This window comes from Vipera ursinii (assembly GCF_947247035.1).
Source record: "Vipera ursinii genome assembly, chromosome: 7".
In the NCBI taxonomy this organism is placed as follows: domain Eukaryota; kingdom Metazoa; phylum Chordata; class Lepidosauria; order Squamata; family Viperidae; genus Vipera; species Vipera ursinii.
Window position 1 is genome coordinate 66,698,190 of NC_139521.1, and position 21,707 is coordinate 66,719,896.

At 39.0% G+C, this 21,707-nt stretch overlaps 1 protein-coding gene across 1 annotated transcript in view; it reads right to left on the bottom strand.

The window, feature by feature from the left end:
* The window catches only part of ARHGAP24 (Rho GTPase activating protein 24), a 416,617-nt gene that overhangs the window by 340,155 nt on the left and 54,755 nt on the right, over positions 1-21,707 (bottom strand). The window lies entirely within an intron of this gene.

Below are 21,707 nucleotides of genomic sequence, written 5' to 3' on the forward strand. Positions count from 1 at the left end.
TCAAACAAGCTATTAGTAAACAACAGCCTAATCAAGGAACCACCAAGATCACTCCAGAGACCAAGAGATCTGATAGTGATAGGTTATACAATAGGTCAGACATGTCAAACACAAGGCCCCGGGACCAGATCAGGCCTGCAAAGTGGTTTCATGTGGCTCACGAAGCCATCCTGGAAATGGTGAGGGAAAGGCCCCCACTGCCTTGGCCCTGGCCCAGAGACCCTCCTTCTGCCAGAGACCCTCAGATCTCTCCCACTCCTGCCCAGGCCCCCATAGGCACCCTTGATGCGAACAATGTAGGGCTGGCCATGCCCACAGTAGACCATACGCACTCTAGCCACACCCACCCAGTAGGCCACGCCCACCCAGGCCACACCCACCCAGCCCCCTGAGGGCAACCGCAATGTTGATGCGGCCCTCAATGAAATTGAGTTTGACACCCCTGCAATAGGTGATCTTGACCAATATCAAAAAGTTAAGCAGAATGGATCTTAGTAAGCCCATCCCACCAGGAAATCCCAGGATATAATTTTGCTTGGAAAAGAGAAGGAAAAATCCTAGCGGCAGTGATGGCTTCTCATTTCTATACTACTGCCAAGAAACCTTCACAGATATATCATGAAGTCACACAAACTAACCTCAGAAGGAAACTTTACCTAAGTTACCCTTTAACATTTAACTCTATTTAAAAAAAGAGAGAGTTAAGATGGAGGGATAGTTTCCACTCTTAGAATTCCAACCTATTTGATACAATTTTACTCCAGATTGTTGTTGTTAGCTGTGAAGTCATGTCCGACCAATTGCGACCCTATGGACAACGTTGCTCCAGGCCTTCCTGTCCTCTACCATCTTCTGGAGTCCATTTAGGCTCATGAATACTGCTTCAGTGACTCCATCCACCCACCTCATTCTCTGTCGTCCCCTTCTTCTCTTGCCCTCAACCTTTCCCAGCATTAGGCTCTTCTCCAGTGAGTCCTTCCTTCTCATTAGGTGGCCAAAGTATTTGAGTTTTTAGCTTCAGGATCTGGCCTTCTAAAGAGCAGTCAGGGTTGATCTCCTCTAGGACTGACCGGTTTGATCGCCTTGCAGTCCAAGGGACTCGCAGGAGTCTTCTCCAGCACCATAGTTCAAAGGCCTCAATTCTTTGGCGCTCAGCCTTTCTTATGGTCCAACTTTCACTGCCATACATTACAACTGGGCAAACCATGGCCTTGACTATACGCACTTTTGTTGACAGGGTGATATCTCTTGCTTTTTAGTGTGCTGTCTAGATTTGCCATGGCTTTCCTCCCAAGGAGCAAGCGTCTTTTAATTTCTTGGCTACAGTCCCCATCTGCAGTGATCTTGGAGCCCAGGAAAATAAAATCTGTCACTACCTCCATTTCTTCCCCATCTATTTGCCAGGAATTGAGAGGGCCGGATGCCATGATCTTGGTTTTCTTAATGTTAAGGTTCAACCCAACTTTTGCACTCTCCTTCTTCACCTGTAACAAGAGGGTCTTTAGTTCTTCTTCACTTTCTGCCATTAGATTAAGTAAAGATTAATTTAAAAAGCTTGGTGTTGTGAAGGAGGCATTAAGTAATGCATTCTTTCCTTTGCTCTCATACTTTCTCTCTCAAAAATATGCTCAGTAAACAATGAAAGCCTGCCTTAGCTACTTTTCACCTGACTCTGTCTGACTCAGTCATATTACCACCTTTTAGTTCTTAAATGTTGATTCAGAAGCCAAAGATGGTTAGGTTAGATGACAGCCAGAATCCGGAAAGACTTCAATTTGTCACGTTAGCATTACACCTGTCCCCTGCTAACAATTCTAATCTACGAAGTTCATTCATCTCAGTTCATGAAACACATAGTAGGCAATAGATTCTCTAAATGCAAATTCTCTGCCCTGATAGAAAACGCTAACCATTGACAAAAAATAATTAAATGAACAAAAAACAATGTGAAGAACATGTCTAATGTAAGCCTGTTTGCATTAACAGTCCAGACTTTTATTTAACTAATAATTTACACTGCAGAATCTCTGCGCCTCCCAGGCAGAGTAATTTGTCATTTTCTTTCACTTGTCTTATTAGTATGGAAGAGCTGTGTTAATATAACTCTAAATCGCTTTTTGGCTCATTTCAGCCCATCACTGCTTGAGTCCTACTTGGAAATCCTGCAGAATTAGTGTAGCTTGATGGAAAATAATTTCCTCTCTGTGTGTTATTATTTAACATTACTGAGTTTGGATTTGGATCCTCTGAAACGTCTGGATTACTCAGTTTTCATCCAAATGCTGGATCATATTTGAATTTTATTCATCAAGAAAGATGGTGGCAGTTGCCTCTGGAGTGTGGCCTTCACTTTAATGACCCAGGTTCAATGGGAAAAAGGGGAACTGAAGGGCATGGTGCCTGTCAGCACCTCCCTTAATCAAATGTAGTTTTAAGAAGCTGTTGACAGGTGTGACATGTACACTGAGATATTCCAAGGAAGATCAATGCACAGCCTTCTGCTGTTCTTGTGGACTGTGGCTCACAGTAAGATCAGATTGAGCAGATGCATCTTCAGTGATTAAACTGTAGAACAAATGCATTTCTAAAAGAAAATAGGAATTTATGTGTGTATTTGGATACATTTGGGGAGGGCTAGAATTATATTAAAATATGCAGGCAATGAAAAATGCAATAGAAAGCTGAGTTCCAATTGTCAAATCAGTCTGGGAGATGCAGAGTAAGTTATTTCATAATGCAAGCTGTGAAGTTTGAATACCGGTAATTTGAGCAATACTATTTTCATCTTACTAGAGGAAGGAAGGAAGGAAGGAAGGAAGGAAGGAAGGAAGGAAGGAAGGAAGGAAGGAAGGAAGGAAGGAAGGAAGGAAGCTCAAGGATGTTTTTAAATGTAGAATATCAGAAACATGTATCTTAGCAAGATCAACTCTTTCCACTTGCACCAAAACATCTGTGAAAAACTGGCTTTAACCAGGACATTTTCTAATTATATATAGAATTTTGTGCAATAGAAGAAGTTATTTGTGTGAAATAATACTTAAGTAGTGCATTTTGTTTTATCACAGATATAACTATTTCCTTTCCCTTTAAATGTATAGCTTATATGCTGCTGAAGCAAGCACTTAGATGTACAGAATTTAGATCTTGATAGCATAACATAATATGCTTTGAAACAAATTCATAGCCAAAGCTGAAGAAAAGGTTTTTCTTTGGCTTATTGATGTTTCTGTCATTTTTCTACCAGGCATAGGGCAGATAAGTGAAAAAAATACCTTTACATGATCCTGATCATCATTTTTATTATTATTTTTTTATTTTTCTCTTAAACCTAACTACCAATTCTGTCAAAGTTAAACCTCATTTCACAAGTAAGAAAACTGAGAAATGTATGTTCTCTGGTGGAGCATAATGCTGAACACAAAGCTGATCTCTAAAGGGAAAAAATGAAGTTTTCTACAAGTTGTCATTTATTTACCTGGTTGTCTAAAGCTTATTCCAGGTTTTTAATGAGCCACAGGTGAAGCATTCTTCTTTGCTTGCACTACATGTGAGCTGAATCTTGATCAGTCTATTTCAAACATTTTCCTTTTGCTCAGTCACTCTCTAAGAAAAAAGCAGAACTTCTATGAAATATTTATCTGAAATGGCCAATCCCAGCTCTTACCTGAACTACACTGGGGCCAGATCAGAGCAGAGATTTTAAAATGGAAACCTAGGTCTCAGTAGAATTCTTATTGTTACAGGTAGTCCTTGAGTTATGACCAACATTTATGTTGCTAAGTGAAACATTTATTGAGTTTTGCCCCACTGTACGAGCTTTCTTGCCACAGTTAAGTGAATCATTATCACTGTTAATTTAGTAACACGGTTGAGTGAAGCTGGCTTCTCCACTGACTTTGCTTGTCAGAAGGCTGCAAAAGGTGATCCCAGGACACAGAGACCATCATAAATATGAACCAATTGCCAAACACCTGAATTTTGATCAGATGGGGATGCTGGAATCATCGTAAGTGTAGATAAATGGTCATATGTCACTTTTTTTCCAGTGCTGTTGTAACTTTGGTCACTAAATGAACTGTTGTAAGTCAAGAACTATCTGTATTTGCTTCAATAAATAAATAAGCAATAAACAAAAGACTTGGCAGGGGAAAAAAACAGGACTGGACCATTATACAGATTAGCAGTCAGAAACATCCAGAAAAGGTTAAAAGAATCAAGAAATGGGTTTGGATCACTCAAGCATGATTCTCCCCCCTTTTTTTCCTCCATCCTCCTCCTATTGTTTTCCAACATTGGCCATTTGAAGCCTCTCTCCCTAATGATTTAATTGGCTCAGGAAAAGAAGCAATAAACATTCTACATGGGACTGCCCTTGAAGAGTATTCAGAAACTTCAGCTTGTTCAGAATGTAACATCCCGAACAATTTTACACAAGCCTAAACACCTCTCTACTGTGAGAGGTGCACTAGCTGCCAATCTGCTTCTAGGTGCAATTAGGTGCTGATTATCACCTTTAAAACCCTGTTTAGCTTGAAACCAGGCTATTTGAAGGACCACCTTTCCTCTATTACAGGGGTCCTCAACCTTGGTAACTTTAAGACTTGTAGACTTCTGGGAGTTGAAGTCCACAAGTCTTAAAGTTGCCAAGGTTGAGGACCCCTGCTCTATTACATCCACCTGATCAATCAGGATGGGAAAGGCAAGGCGTGTAATGAGTCCCATGAATATGGGGTTGCCATCTGGCAGGATCACAAAAAAAGTGTCATCTCCATGGTGACCCCTTCTCTATACAGCAGACATGTCAAACACAAGGCCCGGGGCCCGGATCCGGCCCGCGAAGTGGTTTCATGTGGCCCACAAAGCCATCCTGGAAACAGTAAGGGAATGCACCCCACTGCCTTGGCCCTGGCCCAGAGACCCTCCTTCTGCCAGAGACCCTCAGATCTGTCCCACTCCTGCCCAGGCACCCTTGATGCGAACGATGTAGAGCTGGCCACACCCAACCAGTAGGCAATATGCACTCTAGCCATGCCCACCCAGTAGGCCATGCCCACCCTGGCCATGCCCACCCTGGCCACGCCCACCGGGCCCCCTGAGGGTAACTGCAATGCTGATGCAGCCCTCAATGAAATTGACTTTGACACCCCTGCTATACAGCATCATTCCCCTGGAGGTACGATTGAGCTCTGCTCCTTCTTTGAAAGCCACTAAAACATGGGTTTGTCAGTGGTCCTTTGCCATGGGGTAGAGTTTTTTTTAATGGTTTTATTATATAATGGATTTTTAAATTTTCAAATTTTGTAAGCTGCCCACAATCCTCTACATGTGAGCTGGATGGCTATATAAATTTATTTAATAAACAAATGTTATACTGCCTTTGCTAATATCCCCCAAGAAAAGATTATCCATTTTCCAAAATGTTTTTGGGGGACAAATGATGTCTCCACTGCCTGGTGGCGCAGTGGTTAGAATGCAGTATTGCAGGCTAATTCAGCTCACTGCCAGGAGTTCGATACTCACTGACAGGGTTGACTCAGCCTTCCATCTTTCCAAGGTTGGTAAAATGAGTAGCCAGATTGTTGGGAGGCAAGATGCTGACTCTGTAAACCACTTAGAGAGTGTCGTAAAGCACTATGAAGCGGTAGCTTAGTCTAAGTGCTATTGTTATTATATCTGAATTTCAAGAAGTGATTTCCTTACAGTTTTATCCCACATTCTTTCCCTGGGTCGGTAGTAGAATGAAATGCCATCAGGCTGCTGCCTCTGACTCTTTTGAGTCTCAGGAAAGGATAATTTCTTAAGTTTATTAAAATAGCAATAACAGCAAGCACTGATGGGTTTTTTTAGTCATCCATCCTATAAATAAGTATATGTACAGTGTGAGTGATTCCAAAATTACAGCTCACTCACCCTCACTAAGTCCTTTGTTCCCAGTATGTGCTTTTTATAGAGGTGTTTATTTTGTAATTTTTGGTTTTATTCTATGTTAGTCATGCAGAGTTGCTACTGCAAGATGGACAGGCATATAAGAATGAATGAATGAATGAATGAATGAATGAATGAATGAATGAATGAATGAATGACATACTTTTCTTTTTTTTTAATGCAGTAATACCTGAAGGCATATGGATAAATCCTATTGGTCATCCTGATTATATGGTCTTAGAACTCACTAGATTATTCTGGGTTTTTTGTTTGGTTGTCCTTTTTTTGTATGTATGCTGGTTTCTATACATACATGCAATTCTCTCTTACCATAGAAATTTTAGTCAACTGATATTAGTAGTAGATAGAACAGTAATGCCTTACTATTTATGTCTGTCTTTTAATGCATTTTTTGGGATACATATCCCAATGGGATGTTTATCTTGTAATGCCTTGCAGCATTTCTAGTCCTATTATTAAATATTAAATGTGGCATTTAATATAACTATAGAGAAATCTGAATCCCTTCATGTGAATCCCCTGATAATCTCCCAATAGTCAGGGATTATGAAAGGAGATGATCAAAACATCTATTCTACAGGCTTCCACTCTGCACTAAATATTGCACTGTGATAGTACTTCTCTATATAACAACTACGTATTTGAAAACATGCTGTTGACTGAATTTGTCTATCATACTAAGATAAAGGTTATGCACCATGCATGGCTAAACCAGTATTTACTGAATAAACAATAATTGGTGGGTTCACACAATTAACTTAGCCTTAAATCATAGTTTACAAATAATAGGATCTTAAGCAAAATATCCTAAGCAAAAATCCTGTGAATCACATCTGCTGCCCCTGGCCTTTTTGAGTCTCAGAAGAGGTCAATTTCTTAAGTTTGTCATAATAGCAAAAAAAGATTTGAGTCATTGCTATTAATGAAGAAGAAGTGCTGTTGTAGACTTATGGTGGACAGATAGACTGAGAAGAAACAGCCACAATGATACCAGAGGAATCAATACACAGCAGGAACATTAAATAGAAGATGAAATTAAGGAGAAAAAAATACATATACACTATCCAAGTGAATGCCTGGATGAAGGTAAAGTGGCATTCACTGAACCTTCTGCAATTTGACATTGACTGAATCAGTTGAGACTGCACATCCCAGAATTCCTTAACCAAACTCCTTGGAATTTTGGGATTTGCAGTCCAAACATATGTGAAAAGTGATACTTTGAAGAAGGCTTAACCATTTTCATCCGTAATTAAGTCTCAGATGGATTTACAACTATATATTGCTTATGCAGTAAAATGGATTGATTTGTATGTGGAAGAATTGTCAATCTTGTTTTCTTTCCATTTATTTTTTCAGACTTAAATTCACATGTGAAGTTCATCATACAGTAGTTCTCCAATCCATACACAAATAACTATGGATTTCTTTACATATTTTCCAAATATAGGTGCTTCTTATTTGCATGAATATCAAACCTTTTGGTTTAGATTTTAAAAAAACCTAATTTGGAAGATAATCTACCTCAGATTTCTGACCAAGCAGTTTCTTGCAGATATGAAAAAAAGAGAGACATGACCAAGTTCCTACATTGTGCTGAGTCATAGTTTTGTTACCCTTTAATTGCAGAATGACCCAACGGTTAGCTGGATTTGCATAATGTGCCAAACTACAAATCAAGGTTGACAGAGTACCTAGCTTCACAGACTGCCCTAAAGCAAAATAACCCACATTAATGCTTAATTAAATGCGCGAACCCAGACAGAAGAATTTCAGAAACCAACTTCCAAACTGGAAGAACCTACCAAAACACCTCAGATGTTGTTCACGGTGCTGTGTTCACTCCAGAAAGATAGTGTGTGATCAATCAGGTCAAAAAGTATGATGAAAGACTTAAAAGGCATCAGTGTGTCACAGCTGCTCATCTCTGTCCCTTTTCTGAACTCTGGGTGAATGCAGAACTGAAACAGTTTTAAATACTCTGATTCATCCATAAATGACTGATCTGCTGAAACAACTTATGTTACACTCTATGCAGTGGCGTAGCATGGGGGGTGCAGGGGGGGCCGGCCGCACCGGGCGCAACATCTGGGGGGGCGCGCTTGCACTCGGAGCTCTCTGCCCCTGCCTGGCTCACTCACTCTCTCTCACTGCAGTGCTGGCTGTGCGAATCCGATCCGAGCCGCTGGGTCGCCGCCCACTGTGGAGGGGGGGTGCCAGGCGTGCGGTGCGGTGTGGAGAGAGAGCGAGGGACTATCTGGGGGAGGGACAGTGCAGCGGCCGGGTGCTTGCCCCGGGTGCTGACAACCCACGCTACGCCACTGACTCTATGTTAGGCAAGAATAGAAGATTAGGCTTGTAATTCTCCAAGTGACATATGGGTATGGAACTATGCCATCCCGAAGTGTAAAAAACAACAACAGACTCTTGGTTTGTCTAAACAGAAAGAAAATGGAACAAACAATTAAAAACAGTACATGCTGAATTTAATGTTTACTCACTTTTTCACTTAGCTGGAAACTGCAGATCCTCTTTCATTTAGTCTAATTCTGTTTTTTTTATATATATATATATATATATATATATATATATATATATATATATATATATATATATATATATATATATATATATATATATATATATATATATATATATGTAAAGTGATCATTTCCTGTGACTAATCTCTGTTCAAAGAGAACAACTAAATATATCCATCTGACTGGGGGGAAATGTGAACACTTTGAATATCAAGAAACCAGATCTAGTTTCTCATCTGTAAGTAAAAGCACATTTTTATCGGGGGGAAAATGCTTTGAAAATAAGAGTTATGGAGCTGGACTTAATTCAGGTTTCAGTCAAACTTCCTTTCCAAAACTACATTACAAAAGAATTCTAAAAAGCATTTCTCAACAGTTCCTCATTAACAACTTACCGTATTTTGTATCTGTATTTATAGAGGTCCCATATTGACTAGGTCAAATTATTATTAGTTTCAAAACTTACATACTCAACAGATGGCAAAATAATAAAAAAGTGGAAAGCAAGACGTATTTGAGCCATAAATGAAAACTACCTGATTAACTGTTTCCTTACATTCTTATATATTTTTTCCTTATATTCTTCACATATTGGTGTATTACATATTTTTTGACCATGAAAACGGAGCTGTTAATATACTTATATTTGGAACCAAAAACTATAAGTAGAGTCTATTATAACCAGTAGGTCTGTTCCATATATGTGCTTGTGTCCATGGAATTGAAAAAAATGTGTGCGCTAATATTACAGATAGCAGCAAGAGTGGTTTTGCAAGCATTTGGCTTGATTTTTTTTTAGTAGAACCTTTGGCAGAAAATGTAAAACAGTATTTCTAGGAACAGAAAATATGCTGAAGGAAAAATTTTGGTTCCAACCTATGACAGGGATCATATTTTAAAATATGTCAACATTGAGGAACAATATAGATGCAGTCACATATAATGTCAATGACTGTCAGCAGTACTGTGGTTGCATCTTTCATTCCCCCTCCCATTTTCAAGGAAGAAAACTGTGTTTTTATTTAGTGTCTCAAAATTGAGTTCAGTTGCTAACAAAATATATCATCTTGCTGTTGAAGATAATGTATCAGTCCAGGTTCTCCAGCTTTAAAATATACAAACACTCAGTTCAATCCTCATATATGACTATTGTGAATAGAGAATATGAATGCAATTGCAACATGGTATTCCAGAATAAATAAGTAAACACTTTACTATAGGAAAAAAAAATATCAATCTATCCAGCATGGTGAAAATTCAAATGCAAGCAGCAATTCATACATATGATTCTGGTTTAGGCAACCAATCTAAACAGTTGCTTGATTCAGATATTTATACATTGTTCTTCATTAAAATTTCTGAAACACATTACAGAATCGTATTTGTACATATTGCCCCAAGTGTGTTATAGGCCCCATTTTCTGGCTGTATTAATATCCATAGCAACATCTGAAGGTCGGCGGTTTGGTGGGTCGAATCCCGAGTGCCACATAACAGAGTGAGCGCCTGTTACTCATCCCAGCTTTTGCCAACCTAGCAGTTCGAAAGCACGTAAAAATGCAAGTAGAAAAATAGGAACCACTACGGTGGGAAGGTAACAGCGTTCCGTGTGCCTTTGGCATCTAGTCGTGCCGGCCACATGACCACGGAGACGTCCTCGGACAAGCGCTGGCTCTTCGGCTTCGAAACGGAGATGAGCACCGGCCCCTAGAGTTGGAAACGACTAGCACGCATGTGCGGGGGAACCTTTACCTTTACCTTATATATACTCACGTTGTACTGTTTTAATAGCTTTGTTTTAATTGTTTTTATTTTCTATGATGTATGCCACCCAGAGTCAAGATGGGTAGCTATACAAATCAAATTGAATCTGATCCATATTCTATTGATTCATATACAAAGATTGATATTTTGTTTACACAATAAACGTTCATATCTCATCCTAACACACTTGAAAAATGTCAGGTTGGGAAAGGCTGGTTTAGTATACATAATGTCAAATACAATGGCGTTCCCTTTATGAAAAGAAAAGAAATCATTGGTATGATCAGAAACTAGTCTGTCACCAATGAAAATCTTTTGGATGAAAGAGAAACCCCGAAGAGAATGCATATAAGATATATACTTCATACCCCTCTTTGACAAAAAAAAATGCCATGTTGCCATTTATATAGTGGTATATAACCAAAAGAAATAGAGTTACAACTCTTGGGTAACTGATTTATTGTTCTAGAGCAGAGCAATCAAATTTGCAATGTCAAGTGACGTGTCACGATGTATCACAACTTTTTTTCTTTTTTTTTAATTGAAAAGTTTTTCAGTACATTTTATCTTTAACAAAACAAAACCCCTCCCAACTTTTTTTTCTATTGCTGGCAATGGGGTGGGCACGGTTTTGCTATGATGCATCTGGCCCATGGGCCGGCAGTTTGACACCCCTGTTCTAGACAGTCTCTGCAGCATCTTTTTTTTTTTTTTTAAAAAGAATGTTTCATAGAAACCTAAAGGGTACTTGAAAAAATATTCCAGTGATTTAACGGCTTATATGTTATTTTTGAAGATCCTGGAATGCCAATGTGTAGGGTAAGATGTGGACAGTAAATCCATGAGACAGCCTTATAGATGGTTGCTATAGCAATCTTGACATTTAACATGCCTTCCTCTTTATGATTCTACAATACTAAATGAATTAAATATAAAGCCTGTGGCAGTTTCCTGCAATCTTTCTCTAGGTACCTCAAAGCTCTTGCTTTACCTCTGACCTGCGTTTGATCAAACCACAAACTTTTAACCATTCAATCATTTTAAAATTCTGTGAATGCACCCACATCTACACAAAAAAACTTTTTATTGCACAATAGCTACCACTAAGCAGGAGACCTTTAGACAATTTCTTTACAACTTATCCTTGAACTGGTTTATGCTGTCTTCAAAAAAAACCTTCCTTCAATCAGCAAAAGCCTCATTTTTTTCCTTGAATATCCATCCTCATTACATTTATTGCCTCATTACAGCTTGGAATCCCTTTATCTTTGACATTAGTAATAGGAAAGGGGAAATGAAGGCAACTATTCACAAAGCTGATATTTTAAGGTGTTCCTGTAAAGTTGTGCACCTGGGCTTAAGCTACCTCTTGCCTTTCCCAACATATTACATTATCTTTAACAGTTGCTTAGATTCTCTTGATTTCCTGCTTTCAGGGGCGTTGAAACTTTTCAAAAGGATCTGGACTACATGTTAACCAAAACAATTCAACAATGCCAAAACAATCAGTCAACTGTCATTTCATACTTGAAATCTTCTGTCACATTTCTTTTATTTACGTGTGTACAATTGCAGCCGTGCATTCCAGCCCACGCATCATTCAAATAGCTGTCAAGTTAATGTTTTCCTCCTACAGTTCTCTCTGCCTACGATGGTGTTATTCTTCTCAAGGGTTTTTTTTTTCTTTCGAATACTTTAACAGATCTTAAATCACATTGGGAGGAGGTGATATCTACCAGCCCAGCAAGCATCTTGGTACTTACTCAGCATTAATCTTGCTACAATAGACACATAGACATAAACAATAGCTACATATTATGCAAAAGAGACAGTCAAGAAGCCAAGAACAGGAAACAAAAAAGACTAATACACCTTCCCGCTGGAAATCAGCACCCAGATGAGCATAGATTAACCCATGATTAACATCAAGCCAATAATCAAGAAGTAATAATCCAGTCAAGAAATTACCAGCCAAGCTAACCTTAAACATCCCAACAAAAGGACATGTAAGACCACCCCCACCAACACTGACAGGGCAAGCCACTAGAACAGACATGTCAAACACAAGGCCCGGGGGCCCGGATCCGGCCCGCGAAGTGGTTTCATGCGGCCCGCGAAGCCATCCTGGTAACAGTGAGGGAACAGCCCCCACTGCCTTGGCCCTGGCCCAGAGACCCTCCTTCTGCCAGAGACCCTCAGATCTGTCCCACTCCTGCCCAGGCCCCCATAGGCACCCTTGATTCCAACGATGTAGAGCTGGCCATGCCCACCTAGTAGGCCATACGCACTCTAGCCACGCCCACCCAGTAGGCCACGCCCACCCTGGCCATACCCACCTGGCCCCTTGAGGGCAACCGCAATGCTGATGCGGCCCTCAATGAAATTGAGTTTGACACCCCTGCACTAGAATATAAAGTGAGAGCAAACCCCACTCCTTACTAGCACTGATGATGTTACCTAGTTTGGGTAATGAAACGTCTGCAAGAAAACAAGCAAGTTCAGAGAGCACCAAGGACCCCTCATTTTAACCCTGAGCTACAAATATTCTCCTTTATTGGAATCTTGCTACAACTCAGAGATTTTGCAGAGGTAGCTCTTGAGGGTCAACAAAGGCCATCATATTTTTTTATTTATTTATTTTTATTTATTTTAATTCCATTTATATCCCGCCCTTCTCCGAAGACTCAGGGCAGCTTACAAGCTTAGCAGTAGCCTTCATTCTATGTATATGCCTGCTTATTAGGGCTTTCACACACACCCCAAGCGGCATTATTACAAAGTCAGCTTAATTGCCCCCAACAATCTGGGTCCCCATTTTACCTACCTCGGAAGGATGGAAGGCTGAGTCAACCTTGAGCCTGGTGGGATGCGAACCTGCACTAATTGCAGGCAGCTGGTGTTACTTAAGGAGGCATTAGCCCACTGCTCCACCAAGGCTTATAATTTATTATAAATATAATTTATTATAATATGAAAGTCTAATTTTTACATATGTCTGCATATGTGTTTTTGTATATGTATAAAAATTCATGCCGTTAGCAATGTCTTTCCAGCTAGTTGTATGTAACACCTTTTGTTTTCATTGAAAATACTGCTTTTGAGAAAAGTGAAACATCAAACAGAAAACAAAGTGTGTGTTTGTTTGTTTGTGTGTGTGTGTGTATTTCTGAATCCAAATCAAAGCCAAAATTTCTAAAATGGAATCAGATTTATGCTATTTGTTCAAACATAAGAAACAATCAGTTCTAGACGTTGGTGTTTTCACTAGGAACAATATATACCGTATATATTCTCTCTTTTTTTCCCTCTCCTCTTTTTTAAAAATGTAGGATGATAAAACATGTAGGGGAAAAATACATCTGAAAATAAAATATATTTAATCATTGTCTGAGAGGTGAACATAAAACAGACCATGTTATTCTACCCTGTGGATATTTAATTTGTTTAACCTGATTTTAATCATCCACATTATCAGTATGAAATGTCATTGGTTGGGAAAGTTTAAAATAACCAAGTGAAAAATATTTAAGAGGAATTCCTGAAGGACACTAGGAAATTCAAATTGCTAAGACTTATGATGTCCAGGGAGAGCTTTGCTTCTCAAAAATGGACCCTAGGTAATCCTTATTAGTCTGGGAAGAACAAAGAATAACATCCAAAAAGCCATATCATAGGAGATAATGGTCTCTATTTGCAAAATGTTCTTCTTTGAGAAGCACAGACCCTGTGGTGTTGGGAACTGTCTTCAAGAACAGAAACCATAGTCAGATTTTATTTATTTTTTATTTAGCATATAACAGTGATGGCAAACCTTTTAGAGACCGAGTGCTTAAACTGCAACCCAAAACCCACTTACGTATCGTCGGGTGCTGGGTGGGTGTGGCCCATTGGGTGGGCGTGGCTGCAGTGATAACAGCAGACTGGGTGGGAGTAAAATGTTCCTTCAGTCAATTCCAACTTTGCGAGATCTTTTTTTCCCCCGCAAGAAGTAGAAATTGATTGATTGAACCTTTTTTTTTTTTTTGCACATGGCGGCGGAGGCCTAAAGCGAAAAGGTTTTATAAAACCCAGCTGAAGGCCTAGGACTGGGGCAACAGTGCGTGTGCCCACAGAGAGGGCTCTGCGTGCCACCTGTGTCACGTGTGCCATAGGTTCGCCACCACAGGCATATAACATATTACACATGGCCTTGCGACATAAATTTATATTTCAACTAGATTAGTAGAACCCAATAAAATATAAATGTCAAAAATATCTATGTTCAAACATTAATGTCTAGGACATTTAACCATTGAAGTGCGGCATTGTTTATATATATTTTTTTTAAAAAAAATCAGATACTGGATTGATATATATGCCCTCAGCTTACAGCTGATCACAATGTGACCTACAGTTGGATGTGGGACCCTGAGGAAAGAATACTATGTTCCATTTATACAGAGAGGCTCAGCAGCTACCATGTGACATGCGAATCCTACCTTTTTTGTGGGGTCATTTATATGTCTTCCTATAACTGGCCATTCTCTCAGATGCTTAAGATAGGTCACTAAACATTCTAAACCGCTACATGCTCCATCAAGCGTGTTTCTGGGATCATCCATACTGGAATAACTGTTGTATAATATCATATTTTAAGTGTACATGGGCTGGAAGAGGTCTTTAAGCCCCATTTTTTTAAGTATGATGCACTACAGGGTATCTCTGCTACTTCCTCTGGCAACTGCTTGTGTTCTTGGAGCTACAAGAGATGAGAAAGAACAAGAAACGGAATTTCCATAATATAGATGTGATATTTTATATGAACAATAAATCAACTGCAACTTGGTAATGCTGGTGAAGATTCCTCCAGGCCAATCAACCAAAAGATTTCTTTCCCCAAAGCAGTTTCAAGAACAATGAGGTAAGTGTATTGGATTATTATAAAAACATATGGCCCCTAATTAAGAAATATCATCTGATGCTTTCCCAGTGCATTGTATTCAGCCACATAGTTTATAGCTTTCTTGTTTCTACTTAATACGTTGCAGTGCATTGTTGAAGGAAAAGTCTTCATCATGGTTCAGTCCAAGCTGGGCATAAACAACATGGCGACTGCTTTAGAAAGAAAGCGGCAGTTTATTGAAGAGGAGAGCCAGACAGAAAGATGAGTCTGGAAGAAAGAGAGCAAGCACATGTAGGGAGTGGGTTTTTATACCCTCTGGAGCCTTTTGTTTGGAGTTGTTTCCTGTTTGAGGCTTTGTATTTCCTGTGTCACATATTCTGACCTGAGTCTGGGTGTGCCTTTCTGGTATTCTTGATAGTGGTGGGTTAATCCTATTATGTCCCAAGGGTTATATCCTGCTTCCCTGGAGCTGTGGCTGATGACTCTTAGATTTTTGGTGTTGATCTTTCTTCCTAATCCCAGGTTCCCGATTCCAGTCTTTCTGACAAGATTATCTGCATTTCTGCAGACCTGGTTTCTGCTTGGGACAGAGAGACTTGGGGGCAGGGTTGTTTTCTGCTTTTAAAATCCTTCTGCCCTTTTAATATTTCCTTCTTGGGGGGGGCTGACTTTCCACAGCATACTGTATTATTTGTCAAATTCATCATAAGTCACAAGACCCTGTATGCCGACAAGAGATCAAAGTCCAGCCCACCTTGAATGCTTTTTTTGCCTCCCACTCATTTCCCTTGACCACTGTGGTTGGTCAGAATTTTCTAGAGAACTTAAGCTTGCAATAAACCTTTATACTCATTTGAACTGCCTGGATCTCCTGATTTCCCCAGCACTTGACATTATTCCCAAAAATGAAATGCCAGAAAATCAATACAATTGTCCTTTTTTGTTGTTTGTTTCCCTGAAGCAAATTAATAATGAATAAATCAAACAAGATAGTGTTTCTTTATTTATAAAGAATCCAATAGCCTACATATTAAAGGATTTCAAGCTGTTCTTAATTTTCCACAAAAAGTAATTTTTCTTTCTGACTCAAACATTCAGGAGTCATGCAAACCAACATTTTTTTTAATCAAGAGGGGGTAAATAACACTAATAACCTGTTCAAATGATCCTCTACATCAGGAATAATACTTAGTTCCACATTCTGCATTCCAAAGAGTGGTGGGTTGGGTCAGAATACCAATAAATTTGATTTCATTTCATTTAACCTTAATTAACCTTAATGATAATTTGCTTTAATATATTTATGTACTGCTGTTTATACAAAGTTTTACAGGTAGTCTTCTACTTACAAGCATTGGGACCAGAATTCCATTGTTAAACAAGGTGGTTGTTATGTAAATTGCACCTGATTTTACAAGGGTTTTTTTTGCCACGGTTGTTAAGCAAATAAAACAGCTGTTAAGTGAATCAGGTGGTTATTAAGCTATTACGCTTTCCCCGTTGCTTCTGCTGGTTAGAAGCCAGATAGGAATGTCACAAATGGCAATCACATGACTCTTGGATGCTGCAACTTTCATAAATATATGCCAGTTGTCAAGTGCCCAAATCTTGATCAAATGATCGTCTGGATGTTGTGACGTTATCAATGTAAGGGTCACTTTTTTCAGTTCTGTTCGGAAGTTCAAAACAAATGGTTGTAAGTCAAGGACAATCTCTATAAACATTTTTTAACAATTTAACAATGATAAAGACTCCTTTTTTTACAACCCTGTAATCCCTTAATTCAGAGTTGAGTCAGGGCGACTGGATGGAGCTGAGCGTAGGATGTATGTTAAAAAAGGGTAGAAATTTAATCACACGGTCATATCTCTGGCCAAGCCATTTTGATTATTAGGAGCCCCATGGATGTCCATGACTGATCACCTTTCATCTAAGGAACCATCAGTCATCCAATAATAATGCTGTTGGAAGGGATTTCTGTCTGAGCAAATGTTGGACTTTTTCACTGCACAAGCATCATAGATAAATATTTGTGAGGAGTAATTATCATTTTTAGATGCAATCCTTCCTGCTTTCTAAAACAAAAGATTTTTTTTCTCCTGAAAGTATGGCTGCTGTGATACATATAACATGGAGCAGCAAAGAAATTATACCAGTTGGCTACAAGCTGTTCTCTCCCCCATGCACAGTGATTGATTATTGAGAAAAATAAATCAATAAATGAAATAAATTGATAAAATGACTTTAACCAATTATTTGTTCTTGGCAGAAAGTACTACTGGAATAAATAACACTTCTGTTCAGGAAGGAAAACATCTGGAAAATATTGCTTTGCAAACACTGCAAAATACAGATATGTATGTGAAGGATTTGTACACGCTACAAAATAAAAGTTTAGAAAAGATGCCAAAATTATGGTCTGGGGGGGGAAGATCCTGGAGTAACTCTCCATTAGAAAAGGCTGCAATGGAGTGGAGGTTTTTAGCTGAGAAAAAAAGGAAAGGGGGAATTTGAAAAATGTATGAAAACATATTTAATGTAAAAAAAATGTAGTAGGATTTATCTTTGTCTAAAACAGAGGTCGCCAAACTTGACAACTTTTAAGACTTTGGATTGCAACTTCCAGAATTTTATCTGTCATTCCTAAAAATACTGAGAATAAAAGTCATAGAATTCTGGAAATTCTAGACCAGGACTCCGCAAACTTGGCAACTTTAAGACATGTGGACTATGCTAGCTTGGGAATTCTGGGAGTTGACCTGCACAAGTCTTAAAGTTGCTAAGTTTGGAGGATTCTGGTCTAGAATTTCCAGAATTCTATGACTTTTATTCTCAGCTTTCTTAGGAATGGCAGAAAAATTTGGGCATGAATTTGATATGACAACTTTGAACTCACATTATCTAGTTGACTAATCAGCTGTCCACAAGCCAGGTTAACAAAGGGACCACCTCTTTCTGAATACTTCTATTTCTACCCAGGAGAGAAATGTGATTGGGCGGCTTGCAATCTGAGTATATATAGTAGCTTGCCCTGTCACTTTTACCTCCTTGGTGTTTCACAAAAAGACTGTCCCACATTTCCTCCAGGAGCCAACTCAGATATGCAGGGATTAACACTAGAGAATCAGGCAAAAAACAATACTTCAATAGATGTACAACCAAGAAGGAATCACAGCAAAACCAATGTTTATTTGCATACCGATGATGAGTCATCTGCAAGATGATAACACCAAGAATTCCACTATTCAACCTTGGGTTGCATATTTTATTTTCTGTTGGAACATGTTAAACTGCCCGAGATGACCCTTTCAATATCCAAAATATGTATCACAAGATCTTTGGCCTCTTGCAAAGAACAAAAATTCTAAGTAAATGACACAAAGCTATTTAACAAAACCAACAGTGGTCAGTTAAACCCAGGGTAACTCATTTCATAGCTGGATTATAAACTGGTTTATCTGCAGCTGGGTTTCAGCAAACCACAGCTGATCCTTTAGAATCGTTATTTGATAAGCACGAATTGGATGCCCAGCTTCTAGCCTGTAGCCTCTAGTCACAACCAAGTTGCTTCCAAGGTACTGAATCACTGAAAACTTGCTTTAGTAATTTGTGAGTTGGCATCTCAAGTAGAGACTTAGCTTTAACAGCAGTAATTGAAAGTGATGGTCGCATATGATTCATTTACAATTAGAAGTGGAACTTGCTCTCGAAGCTACTAAAAGTTCTTTTTTTCTTTATTTGCACAGAAGCTAAACAATTGCTTTTTGGAGGAATATAGCTCAGCATTTACATTATTAAAAGGATCGTTTAGTTCTCATGAACTAAATACTCCACATATTCAGTAGACAAAATGCAATGAAATAAAATAAATGCAGCCCCAAAGCCTGAGCTGTCTCATCCCTCTCCCTGCTAAATTATAACCATACATACATCTTTGATGTGCCTTCTCCAAGTCTCATCCCTGCACTTCCTTCAATTTATTTTTGGCTCAAAACCTGTAGCTACTGGTGTAAGTCATAGGGGTACATTTTTGAATAGTCATGTAGATGATTATGTGATTAAGCCATTCCCTAGAATTCCAAGTGAAGCTACATTTGAATGCTTCTTCTAGTATAAAAATAAATACAGGTAGTCTTCGACTTACAATGACAATTGAGTCCAAAATTTCTGTTGCTGAGACAGTTGTTATGTGAATAAATAAAATATTGTAAGTTGAGAACTACCTGTAGTTACATCCTTAGCATGTATGTCTACAACATCCATCCATTCACAGAAAGCTACAGAACTAAGTGAATTAGAACTAATTAGAACCTAGAACTAAGGAGAAACTTCCTGACAGTTAGAACAATTAACCAGTGGAACAACCTGCCTCCAGAGGTGGTGAATGCTCCAACACTGGAGGTTTTTAAGAAGAGACTGGACAGCCATTTGCCTGAAATGGTATAGGGTTTCCTGCCTGAGCAGGGGGTTGGACTAGATGACCTCCAAGGTCCCTTCCAACTTTATATTATTATTATTATTATTATTATTATTATTATTATTATTATTATTATTATTATTATTCAGAAACATAGATAGCCTTTCTGAAGAACAACAGATACTTCCATAAATACTTCTTTGTTAGGAAAGAAATCAATTTTTCACTTATCACAGTTTTCTTACATCACTTTTCCCAGCCTAGACAAGTTATGTCCACAGTTCCCATATTTTCCAGGTTGATTCTTTGTAAATTCTTCAGGATGGGGGTTCAATCTCTGTAAGTCTGAGCTCGCCAAATTGGGGAAGATTATCTAGTAAGTCTTCTCTTCAAATCCCACTCCCAACTTGCCACAGTCAACTCGCTGCAGGAGAACTCACCAAGGCCAACTTACTGCAGGACAACTCAACATGGGACAAGAGTTACACTAATATTGAATATTGAATATTCTATCAAATAGAATCATTAAAGAAAGGATGCCAAAGGAGGGAGGAAATAAAATTTGAATGGCAAAAATTAAAATAATTTTTTAACTTACATTAAATTATTAAATTGAATTGTTGAATTTTTCCTGTAGTGAGTTGTCCCATGGCAAGTTGACCATGGCAAGTTGGCTGAGAGTTGTCCCATCCCACCCTGGCAAAGTAAGTGAGACTTGTAGCATCACTCCTTGTATTGAGTAGTTTTTTTTTTTTCCCCTCTGCTTTAAACTCACATTTTTATCATTCTGCATCTTTCTCTCCCCACTAATGTTTTATTGTAGTATTTATGAGGCTCCTTGGGTGCTGGCCTTTTTAGCATGGAGATAGATTTATATGGGATGGGAATGTGGGGTGTATTGCCGTAAAGGAAACCAAAGAAAGATCAACTGCAAATACTTGTGTATGAGATTCCTCGGGGTGCAATTTTAAGACTGCCATATATGCAAATCCTATATTTTAAAATTACGGCAATTGCAACAACTGCAATTTGAGATCCGTGCCAAAAGTTCCTTCAGTTGCAGTCCCATTACTTTAACCTAGCAAAGCAGCAACAGGAATTTTGGCACTGAAGTTAGTCTTCACAGGAACATAAAAATCCTATGCCGAGGTCAAGCCCAACAACAAATAAGAGGAGCATGCTAGCTGGGGAATTCTGGGAGTTTGAATTTGCACCTCTTAACATTGGTAAAGCTGAGAAACACTGCATTCAGAGAAATACCTGGCATTCTTTGAAAAGTAGTTCACAGACCTCTAACTATTGTAATGCTAGTTTAATCAATTGTTTACTGTTTCTGCTCCTACGCCATCAACAGCAGATTGGAATGTGTTGTTTTGTGTAAACTTTAAATAATTAGAAAAACCTCCATTATTACAATCCTCTGTATTCAGTTTGTCTGAAAGAATAGGCCAAGGCACACTGGGGGCATGAAACCTCCGTGAAAGTGTTTGAATTGTCAAACAGTTCAAACTTTCTTAAAGATGTGTTTTAGACCAGGGGTCCCAAACCCCCCCCCCCAGTCTGTGGACCAGTACCGGTCCATGGCATGCCAGCAACCGGTCCGCACAAACAAGCAAAGCCCCATCTGTGGGATGCAGGCAGCACACAAAACCACGTCCCCTCCAGTCCATGGAAAAACCTCTCTCCACGGAACCGGCCCCTCATGTCTAAAAGGTTGGGGACCTCCATTTTAGATGCTCCTTTGAGCAAAACAAAGGAGGCCGCAGATGGACCTCAGCAATCAAACTAACTTTATTCTGCTGGTGCTTTAGTTCTCTTTGCCAGCTGCTATTCTCAGTAGATACCTTTCTGTATTAAATGGACTGCAGGTAGTCCTCAATTTACAACCATTCACTTAGTGACCTTTCAAAGTAATGGCAGTGAATAAAGTGACTTATGATCGTTTTCCACACTTATGACTGTTGCATCATTTCCGTAGCCATGTGATAAAAATTTGGATGTTTGGCAACTGACTCATATTTATGACAGTTGCAGTGTCTCAGGGTCATGTGCTCCCTTTTTGCGACCTTCTGTCAAGCAAAGTCAATGGAGGGGCCAGATTCATTTAACAACCATGTTACTAACAACTGCACTGATTCACTTAACAACTGTGGCAAGG